Genomic DNA, 12,180 nt, shown 5'->3' with positions numbered 1-12,180 from the left:
GATAACCCGCGAAGATAATTACACACCTGAGCTCATTTACCTGCCTGACGTCGTTAATGCGGTACATCAATTAAAATATATCTGGATTGAGAAGATCGACAGAGAGGAGAATTAAGAACGACGTAGGCACAAAAGGAGGATTGGGGTACCCTACGTGACGTGCGTCAAAAGGGGCTGACATAAATAACATGAGGCTTTCCACTAAGCCTTCATAATCCCATAAGTCAGCATGCGTACGCACCGGGAATAGCTGGTCTCTAATGGAGCTATCATGTATGATTGGAGACTTAGTGGAGTTCTCTAGCTTCATCCCGCTCTTTTGTGGCTTTTACAGTCGTGCGTCTCCCAAGATAAGAAATGCGGTTCCCCAGCATTAACTCTGCTAATGTGTAATTTGCATGTACTTTAAGAGGTTGTACTCGTTTAGTTCGCGATGCAGTTAAGAACCCCCTATTATGTCGGAATCTCTTAAGAAGAAAGACGTAAGAAATTACCACATCACAGTAATTTTTACCTAGCCGTGTTGGTCTGATAACAGGACTTAATATGTGTTGCCACACATCTAATGATAAGAAAACTTCATATTTGGCAGAAGACGAACGGGCAGCTATTCAACTGACGCTTCTTTAAATGTCTAAAGGCCACCACTTCGTCATTTCCCGCAGTGGGTTAATTTGTGTGATCGTGGAGCAGAAACAAACATGGTGCACCTCAATCTGACCGACATTCTTCAACGTCCTCCGTACACTATCAGTACCTGGAACATGTGGATGATTCTATTAGTTCCAATGGCTGTAGAATGGCAGTGTCAATGCGTCATTTCTCCCTTAAAATGCCACCCGAGCCAGGGAAAAGGCATAACGACCTATCTGGCGTGGCTTAATTGTCGCAAACTCCGACTTTAATGTCATTAAGTCTGATGCCTTATATCACCAGGAGACGTTTCTTCAGTCTTTGCGACATCACACTTCATGGACAGTCACACTATTATTGAGACTTTGACATTAGATAAGCTGCTACATGGAGTTTGTATGGGTTGTTTTAACGTATTTTTACAGTATGCCATTTTTAGAATCTCTACTATATGTTTATAGTTGTGAAGGACATACTTCAAGTATTTGTGTTTTCCTAACTTTTGTCTATAATCTGGTAGTGGAGACAAGTGTCAAGACGTCTGTCGGCACCTTGGCGTATGTATACCCCCAAACTTACAAGACTTCCTTTTGGGACAGAAGCACTTACCAGGACACAATGCATAAGTAAAGGTACACCTCCCCTCTCACTGATACCCGTGACTGCCCAAAGAAAGCCAACATGTTTCTATTTCCTTTGTAGCAAAGAGGATCGAATTGACATGAAGCATGACAAAGATTGGCTTTTTCAAGATTTATTTTATAGCAGTCTTCATACAAGCAAGCCTTTAGCATCCAGTTTACGTGTTTGACCCCAAATATGAACGTTGCTTTTATATAAATATGTAATTTATGTATTTAAACTTTTGATTTGTTTACAAAACAGAAACTTTGCAGATAACATTAACATTCAATTTTCTTGATTTTACGTCGTGTGAATGACACACCCTGATCCGTTTCCACAAATTTCATGTATTAATATTGTTCAATCCTCTAATAAGAAATCTTGCTGTTGTTTTTTTTATTTCTATACCTTAAAATGTCGCAGCGTTGAATACTGTGGCCAGTATCTTAACCACATTCTCCTAAAACAAGACTTGAATAGACTTGGTCTTAACTATGGCGCAGCAATAGACTTATGTATGCAATGGAACTTAAGATTTCAATAGGAATAGAACACTGATAAGATCACTCTCGTTAGCATGCAAAAATATCAACATTGATAAACAATATTTACATTGTAGTCTCCGCAATAAGTCAAGAACATCCCTTGTTAAATTCGGTTAGTTAATTCAGTGGTGATAACTGCTTCTTTTGAAAAATTCAAATGCCAATCAGTCTTTACATCAGATATGTCGTTGATTGTTTCGGTTTCCAGTGCATTTAAAGCCAGACATTTGTTCTACATCTATAAGAAATCAATAATCCGTGGATAGTGGACGATAAAATTAAAAAGGTATTGCATGAATGCAAACTTACTATACTAGTATATACACAGTGTCATGCTTTGTACCTTTACCTAGCACATCAAAGGTGTCAATAGCATTGTACAGCCGTACAATGTATGTGTTAATGAATTATTAACAAGTGATCTCAAACCAGCCCGACATCGGGCTCAGTAAAGTCAGTCTAATTAACAAAATCTCATGACCTCCTTTTCCCGATTACAAAGGCCAATACCAGTATTGTACAGCCGTACAATCTACGCAAGATACGCCTTAGTCACAAGTTATGTGTTGACCAACCTTCTCATTCAAACTTTTTCGAGAGTCATCTGCGTGAACCTGTACAAAACATGGTCTAGTCTCAATTAATGGTGAACAATACTATTGTACAGCCGAACAAAGGTTCATCACAAGTGGTCTTGAATCCATTCTGATCTAGACTTGGGTCTCAGCTGTATGGGCCTGACCAAAATACTCGTTACCCTCATCGCAGTTGCAATAGTGCAGTGTGTTACGCGCTGGAGCCGCGGCGACCCTGGCCTCGCGAGCGGCCTTGGCACGCCTGTTCTTCCGCTGCTGTGCCGCCGCGATCTTGCCCCGCCCCTTCTCCCCCATCATGGCGGAGGTAGCGCTGACGAACACGCCTGCCGTGAAGCTGAGCATCAGGTACATGATCGTGAAGCCGGACGCGAAGAGGAACAGCGGTCCCACCAACTCGCTCGGCGTGGCGAGCACGTCATAGCTCACCTCTCCCCAAGGCAGGAACGTCAGGCCGACTGTGGCGGCGGACAGGGACCGGAAGGTCTCCACGTACGGGCAAAACAGGAGATAGCCTGTGAAGACAAAAAATGGGAGAGAGTGACCAAGTGTCCGCTAGCAACGGATCGAATGCTGGCATGTACATGTATGTATATCTCATCCGGTAGTAGGAATACAATGCAGCCGGAAAAAATCTGAAGGTGACACTGTTGCGTAAAGCTAAGAATAGAATGAAAAAGAAAATGTGTTGTCTTGTCATGCTTTATTTGTAGTGATACGTATAGACCACCAACTCACCTAGCATACTGAAGCCCGTGACGGTGAGGACAAAGATGGCCAGGCTGCCCAGCAGCTGCATGCGGATGTTGATGAGGGTATCTGGAAAAGGGACAAATACAAATAAGACATAGGTGCCCACCGAGGCCCACTGACATCATTGCGGCCGCTAAGAATACGTGACTGCCAGCGCCCTATCAGTACTAACCTAGATATGTGCGAACCCGGGCGCTGACCCTCAACAGGCTGCAGATTTTCACCAGGTTCAGCCAGATCACCATGGCGACGGCGGCGATGAACTGGTCAGTCCAGAAGGCCACATCGGTCAGGTCCACGAAACTGCGTTGTTCTGAAAATGAAAATAATTAGCCAGGTCAAGATATTATTTAAAAGATTGCCTCTTCAAACAACATTCCAATAATAATTAAAGCAGAAATATGTATAGAATGTAGACGGCAAACTACGCACCCTTATGCAGTTCTTGGCTGATGAGTGACTTTGCTTTGCCCGCGAACGCGTCCTTCGACGCCATCGCCCCGATGACGTAGAGTGACGTCGCGACCGACGCGACTTCCACGATGGTCCAGACCTGGAGGATGAAGGACCTTCCTTCCTTACGTGCGTTCTTCACCAGCCGGATGATGACGTACAGGAGGCAGGCGACGAACACTGCCTTGGCCACGAAAAGAATGGTGGGGGCCATGCCCTGCGCGGTCAGCGGGAATGTGGACACTTTGAGGGTCGCGATGGCACCCGCTGACGGCGGGAACTCAAAAAGCAGGGACACCGTGCTGAACAGGTTGGCGTTGACGTGGTACAGGGTCAGGTCCAGCACGAGAGTAGCCGTGTACGGGTCGATCCACCGGTTTGCCTTCAGGATCCTCAGCGCTTGCATCATCTCTGCTTCCATCTCGCCGAGGTTGACGCGGTAGCCGGGTCCGCCGTACGAGCCCATCGTCCCGTGGAGAACGTGACTGAATGTCGCGGGCGTCGACTCCGGGAAGGACGCGGCTGCCTCACCTGATATCCCGCTGACGTATGGCATCACGCACGTCTTGTTGGAGTGGAGAGCCGGCAGTGGAACGTCGCACCTGCCTGAGAAAGAAAAAGCTAAATTACTAACAAAACTAAACTTATACTTCTTTTGATTTCTAATTCATAGATTATTGCACCCATTGACTGAAAAGAAAGTGTTAATTGGTTTTCAGACGTGTTGGTTGTACCTGTGCGAGCCCTGATCTGCCCGAGGCGGACCGGTCCCACACGGTAGGCAGGCATGCCGCTGATGAACATACTGTCCCTCCAGTCCAGCGCGTCGCCGTTGTACTGCTGTGTCGGGTACAGCTTACGCGCGAAGGCACCTTCAAGCCAGGGCAGCACATCCTTCTGTGTCTTGACCTGGAACAAAAGTGATTCGTTGGTGCAGAAAATGCTTTCTGAAGAAAACATGAAAAAAGTCTGCCTTAGAAAGTTATCAAGGCTATATGAAGATGTAGAGGAGACTCCATTAGAGCCAATACGGGGAAGGAAATACACGCGATCTTACCAAGTTGGTGCCGTTGGAGAACCCAGCTTTGAGCCCTTGGTTGATGGTAGGAGCGGAAGGACTCCACACCTCGTGGACCATCAGGATGGCAGCAGTGATGATGATGATACCCAAAATGCAGTGCCTGCCGTTGTTGGTCAGCTGCAGCCAGTGCTTTCCGTCAGCGCGCTGCTGCTTCAGCTGCTCTGTCTCCTCCAGCTCTGACCAGGCGGTCAGCGGCTCGTCGGGGAGGGTCTCTGCAAAAGAATGTGATCAAAACGTTAAACAAACCTGTGACACTTTATCTCTTTATTTTTTTCTTTGCGCGTGACGCCACCGCCGCCATGCTGGTTGGCTGATCCTGGAAGAGTCAGACTTGTGTCAGTGTAGGAGAGTCACACCTTGAGCATGTAGCTAGTAAGGGCGAGACGACCTAAGAGGAATGTGACCATTCAGACCCTACCACACCTATCAATAAGAGTTGGGGGTACATGTCCATCCAGTGTGCAAGAGGGCAAGCTACTAGTGGGAATGGGTACATATTACAATGTGTAATACTTGCCATCGACAGGCTGACGTTTTCCTGCCTCAACGTCCTCATCCTTGTCCTTGTCGTCGGTGTCGCTCTTCTTCGCGCGACAAGCACAGAGGATTGAGGTCCCGAAGGCCAAGATAATAGCCTTCAGCAAAATTAGAAACAAACAAATAAAACAAACAAACTTAATGAAACTAAGACCATTGAAAGTCTCTAAGATAAGGTGTGCTTAGAGCAAACTAAAGTATATAACTAAAGTAATAATATTGAACAAAAACACAGTTCTCCCTGTGTTTGGTGTTTGTGATAACAAAGATAAACAAGAGTTCCGAGATCTCATACCTCCATGAAATATGGGCTTGATATGTAAATGTAAATTTCTTCTTTAATTACGCAAATGACCTCTGCATTAACATAATATATGCATCGGGATGTTAACTTTTGATTAACTTAAAGATGTCCCAAGTATGGCATTCCCATCATTCACCATTGAGAAATCATAGATTTTTTGCATTAATTATGCAAATTAGTTAATCATTTGCATAATTAGTATCTGTTGATGTTCCATCTGCCATAGGTTACATACATTACATGTATGAAAGTTCTATAATGTAAAACACTGTAATTATAGAATTTCCTCCTTAATTATGCCAATTAAGTCCTCATTTGCATAATTTGCATTTAATCATGTACAACTCTCTGTCAGATACCTACACACTAAAAATGATGAAAATACGTTGTTCCAATCTGGAGTTATTGGCTTTTAAAGTTTTTACCAGAAACTAACCTGCAGTTCCAGAATAAGCTGCTAGGGGGACCAAACTTACGCCACTTATTCCTGACAGGATAAGCTATCTGTCACCAAAAATTCAAGACCATAGCTTGTTCAGGACAAAAGATACCAAAACCGGAAGTTCTGCTGCAGTACCAAGGTCAGCCACCAGGAGGCCCATACTTGACCTTGACCTTTGTCTTTCCAAGACTTACCAGCATACCAAATATCATGGTAATCCCTAAAGGCGTTCTGAAGTTATGCTGACTACAAAGTTGCGGAAACACAGACAGACACACACACAGACACACATACAGACAGATGCCGCCAAAAACAATACCTCCATTTTTCATGGAGGTAAAAAGTAGTGATTAAGCATGTTCACCTCTGCTGGTTGGACCACCACCATGGACTGTAGGAAAGACAGTCCGAACGATGTGAGCCACTGGATGGACTTGTCCCTGCCCCACTCCAGACTGTACAGCAGCAGGAAGAACCCCGAGGCCAGGGTGGTCAGGACCAGCAGCGCCCAGCCCACGTACACGGACCAGTAGGGCAGCTGCAGGCCGGAAGACTTTGGCACGCCCTGGTGTGAAACAAGACGTGATAAAGTTTATATTAATGTATACATGGCCACTTCTTCAGCATGTGTCCTTTCCGATCGCCCAGTCTTGGAGAACACGATGGGTGTCTAGTTAAAGAAAGAATCTCTTCCTTCTTCCATCTATATGTATCTTTCCATCTATGTATGTTTGTGTGTATGTATGTATGTATAGTTCTATCTATCACACATTTCAATGGCATGTTTGCCGATCAGACAGTGAGATTGGGACTTCACCTTTGGGCGGCAGCGGCGGAAAATCTGCACAATGATGAAGTTGACGGGGAACACCTGGAGCGTGGTCCAGAGGCTCACCAACAGCGTCTCCGCAGTCAACTGTGCAAAAAATGCAAATACTATAACCACCTACCATATTCGGATCTTCGGGGCTCGCCATTGAGCTTCACCTAGTTGAGAACTTGGGAGGATACCGACATCCAACAACACTGATTTGAAATGTTAGTTACGTCATGCGTCTGTGTTCACGTGTTCCGACCAATATTTTCAGACTCGAAGATTCAGTCAACATTCGCTATGCTTGAATTCACGTACACGTACCTCGACGGATCCGATGGTGAGCACGACGCTGGATGCCCCCTGCCCGGCCCCCCTGAACCACATGGCGCTGGTAATCATCTTACAGAACAGGAGGCAAAGGCAGCACGACAGGCGCTACAATATTGGGAAATACAATAATTAATTTACATGACTAATAGTATACAACTATATATATAAGGTGCAGTGATGATAATAGTATAATTGAAGCCCCCAAGCAGTGTTGGGGTAAGATTTGTCAGGTGCAAAATAAATGGCATGACACCGGCCCCACCTGCACGCGGGAGAAGTAGCTCTTGGGACGGGACGTCACCACAGAGAGCCAGACGTGCCCGTCCTTGAACTTCTCCCTCAGCTTGAGGCTGAAGCGCTGACCCAGGGAGACGTCCGTCTCCGCTGTGGGGGGCAGGGTCCTCTTGAGACAGCCGTCTCCGTGCTCCACCCCCAGCCAGTCGTTACACACGAACTGGATTCTGCGGAAAACAATACAAAGGGTCTCTTAGCAGCCAAAGTGCCGGTGACAATCGCCCAAATTATGGTTGACAGATTAGATTTTTACGGACGTCGACACGGCGTGTCGGTAGCTACTTTCAAAACCTCTTCATGATAGAGGCGACAAGCATGTACAATTTATTACATGGACAAGAAAGATAATACCGACACAAATCAATGCAGAATGTCTCTCGCATACATCAAGCCGGATGTACCTACGATCATTTTTTGGCGACAATATATCACCTTACGTCGTATGTTTCAGAAGAGACAGGTTCAATACTTCATGGAAAGAAGCAATGCTCTTTGTGCCTCACCAGGGATGAAGAAGTAAATAAATAAAGAGGTACTTCTTGTTTGTCTGCAGGTCTGTGACCTCCACCCTCTCCAGGAACCAGGAGGCATGGCGACCCTCCCCCGAGTTGTCGTGCCACACCGTCAGGCTGGTCAGACCGCCCAGCTTCTGCGGGGTCGTCAGGAGGAACGTGTTCACGCCTCCGGTTTGGAGGGTCTGCAGAACAGAATGTGATGTAATGAATTTTACACGTCATTCATGAAAAGCCTAGATTTAACAAGTCGTTCGTTGTATTATATATATAGCCAGCTGCCGCCGCGCCGCGTACCTGCGAAGCTGGTCTACAGGTGTGTTACGCCGAAAGGCGCGCGCGCGGTATACCGTACCGGCTATACAGTACAGGTGCAAGGTCTGCAAAATGAATGCGATGTAATCAATATTACACATCATTCATTGAGTTAGGACATCCTATATGATAGAAATGGAGTATTGGTTTTACATGTTTACATGAAATCATGTAAACCATAGCAATTCTCGGGAAAAGACCGTTGTTTAGCTTTCGGAAGAGAGAGACACAGGGAGAAAGAGAAAGAAAGGGGAGAGAGGGGGGGCACAGAGATCTAGAGAGAAAGATAGGTGTTACTAACCATGTCGTCCTGCTGAAACGACCTCGGGCCCGTGCTGCCCTTATCTCCTGTCAGGACGAAGACGACCTTGGATCTAGTCCCGGCTCCCCAGTCGTGCCCGGTGTCCACCCGCACTAGGAACCGGCTGCGATGGCGTCGGCGGTTGCCGTGCGCGTTCTTGATACTCCACTGAGAAAACAGAGACATCGGTCTTAGATCAAGCACGCTAGGATGTCAATTACTACCATGACGTCTCGTCTTTAAGGATGGAGAGACTAAACTTAGTTCGTGTGGCCTGTTTTGGATACATGCTGAAGATATATCAGAACATGTAGCCATAGAATTTTCTATACTAGGGTCAAAGCTCATAAAGAGCACGTGCACACACTTTTACTCAGTCTATAGAAAACTGACATCAAAGACAAAGGACCAATTTTCCAAGGGAGCAAAAGATGATAAAAAAGGAGTAAGGCATGATGAAGCGATGAATAAACTGATTGCAGATATAGAATGGTACTTCTATATATATGATAAAAGAGCAAAAGAATCTGTGACAATCAATGCAGACACCACACCTTCTGCTCGTCTGCCTTGTCCTTCCTGCGAGCGGGATATATCATGACGAAGTACATCCCCATCACCACCACCATGGTGGTCCACACGGCGTAGTTGTTGACCAGGTCCTGGAACTTGGAGAAGACGGTCTTGAAGTTGATCCTGTTGGGTTCGGTCCCCCGGAGGTACCGAACCCCGTCAGGTGGTTACACAGGCAGACCGTGTGGGCCAGGGTGGAGGCGGGGCTCACCTGGAAAATAGTGTTAATAGTCGCAACGATATCTTCAGTTTACAAGGTATACCTTCAGGAGTTTTCTAACTTCCTCCATGCACCCAAAATGGTGGAAAGACAAGATCTTGAAAGACACTGGTGTTCGTTTAAAGGCTGCAGAGTCTAGGGCCATCATCATCCGTCGTCCCTGTCGGGAAGGGTATTGCTGCACTACCGTACTCCACAGTGATCTGTCCGCCATGGTTAGGGCCATGGACCGTGTAACATAGAGGAACGTACCGGAAGGAAACAAAGGACCAGATCTTGGCCTAGGTACGTAGGTAGGTGGGAAGGTACTAGAACTTTTAAAAAGCCCAAAGTGGATGGAAGGTTTACATTTCCAGGAAAGGTACACTTTCGTTTCATGCCAGTTGTTTTCCTTACCCGACAGCCGTCTCTCTTCCATGAGCCCAGCTCTGCGTCTATCCCGGGATCCCAGAACACGCAGTCCAGCCGCGTGATATCCACCGATAGGGGCATCCCTCAGGTGGACAGCCTGGACAGATAAGGAAACGGGATACAACGGGTATAGCCGTGAAAAATCACCTGGTGCAACATTCACACATTCTATCCTGTAGGATTCTTAATGAAAAATCTGCACCCGGGGGTAAAAATATCAGTAATTGCTGCAATTCGTATTATCATGATATGTAACTTTTGGGTAAACTCATCAACATTTCCTGCACCGACACATAAGATGCAATATATGTTTTCAAAACCCCGGCTCGCATTAGTGTCACATATTTTACACGTACAGTTGTCATTTTCACAACTCGTTCCCATTGCAGCATTCACAGAATCCATGACGCCACTTACCGTCCACCCGTAGCCCTATGGTGTACTCCTCTGTACCATTGTCCACTGCCGTGTCCGGCTGCAGTACCGTGTAGGTGATGTGGACATCGCCGTGGGGCGGAACAGTCTTAGCGATGAAGTCATCCCAGCTGAACTCCTTCCTGTACGTTAAGGGATAGATCTTTTATTATAAATTATAGGCACGTGGCCAGTATCGTTTTAATATCTTATGTATAAGCTGTCACTTTTGTATCTAATATAACATAATGAGCTACGTAGCAAGACATGGCATCATTCAAAATGGTATACATTCCAGGCGACTTCACATATTCGGCGATTTCACAAAAGCATTGAAAGATGTCCATTGAGTATTACAAATTTTGAAGGATTTCAACTGTCAATCAGTGATATCCAACGTCTTACAATGATACATGATCTCCTCATCATGCTTTAATGATCTGAATCGTTTTTAGTGTCGCACATCAGCTGACAAAAGATCTCCATCCTCTGAAATGTAGCCTGGGAGCCATATATCCTCCGTAGTTTCCGCCTTCTCCCTAAAGTCGCTGGCTACCGGCGGAAACTACGGAGGATGGCACCCAGGCTAATGAAAATGGGACCTTACTTGAACTCATAGTCCGTCTCGTTGGGAAAGTCTCCCAACTTCCCGTACATGACGGCGCCCGGGTAAGGGGCCACCAGACTGACCAACACTCCGTACGTCTGGTTCCTCCTAGTGCTGAAGGTCCGGAACACCATGGTGTCGTTAGGGAACGGGGAGTACTTCACCAGGCGTGGGGCGGGGAACATGTCAGGGGCGTTCTTCAACACCACAGTGATGTCCTCCGACAGGTCCTGCAGTAAAGCATAATGACTACTATTATTACCTCCATCCAAGTGCTTTTTCATTTCTTCTATTTGTTGAAAGATTGCCTTGTGGACGGAATAATTCGGGCACATGTTTTATGTAAGACATCACTGAAATTACCGGGACGCGCATCCAGCCGCGCGAAGCCATCCGCGTTCACTTCCCGATCGTAAGCGCCCATGGTGTCCGGCATTAGTGCGCCTACCGTTGGCATTATCTGCAGTACTAGTTGTTCGTTCATTCTGTTTAAACATGATGTCTCGATTGGAGGTTATTTGGGATACTTGTATACGTAGGTTGCGGAGATGTATATGTGATGGTGATTCATATTTCTAGACCTTACATACGTTTTCCTGTCTGACAAAAGGTACTTGTTTCAATCATGTTCAAAGAACGCCACCTTGACTTTGAGGGTTCCTCTCCCCGGTTGCTTCAGCTCGATGTCCACGACCGACGACTTGATGTCCCATGCGGACTCATCCCACACATACGGGTTCCGGTCATATCCAACGACCTAGAATAAATCAAACCCCATATTATTATCAAAACAACAGGCTAGTTAGGATTTCCCGAATTTTGTTCACTGTGTCAAAATGATCACACAAACATAATTACAGCAGTCACACAAACATAATTACAGCAGATGATCGTCAAGGTCAATTGATGAGCATCCATTCTTCCTTCCCCTTAACACATTACTTCAAAATATAAAATGATCTTATGTCAAAGGATAAACTATTTTTCAATGCAAGAATAATAGTTTAACCATTACCACAATGCCGCATACCGACATATGCTCTTATAATGACACCTTTTACATAATAATTGTAATTGTAGCAGTCACACACAAAATAACAAGCATCTGCATTATTTTACAGTGAGGACATCTTTCTAAAGCATATGAAAACTACAAGTTCATTACGCAGTTCAAAATACTTGCCTTCATGGCTGCATCTTCAGCAACCCCTCCTTTGTTCAGGGCGTGTGGACCCGGGAACGTCACTCCTCCTGCATGTGCAGAGACAGCTGCCCCTCCCAGTCGTCCTCCTGAAGTCTTCTCAAGGACCATCTGGACAGCTTTGGAGCCGAGCTCCACGCGCCCAGCACCGCCTTTGCTGTCCAGTAGAGCATCGGCGATGCTGTCCAGGTTCCTCTGCAATTCCCGGGTCACTTCTCGT

General features: G+C 46.0%; 1 pseudogene; it reads right to left on the bottom strand.

Annotated features, from left to right (window-relative positions):
- Nucleotides 1-2,512: 2,512 nt before the first annotated feature.
- LOC109483351 lies at nucleotides 2,513-10,931 on the bottom strand (annotated as a pseudogene).
- Nucleotides 10,932-12,180: the final 1,249 nt, after the last annotated feature.

Source organism: Branchiostoma belcheri, unplaced genomic scaffold, assembly GCF_001625305.1.
Source record: "Branchiostoma belcheri isolate BF01 breed outbred unplaced genomic scaffold, Haploidv18h27 scaffold11, whole genome shotgun sequence".
In the NCBI taxonomy this organism is placed as follows: Eukaryota; Metazoa; Chordata; class Leptocardii; order Amphioxiformes; family Branchiostomatidae; genus Branchiostoma; species Branchiostoma belcheri.
Note: the sequence above shows the minus strand (reverse complement) of the source record. Positions and strands in the feature narration are given on the sequence as shown.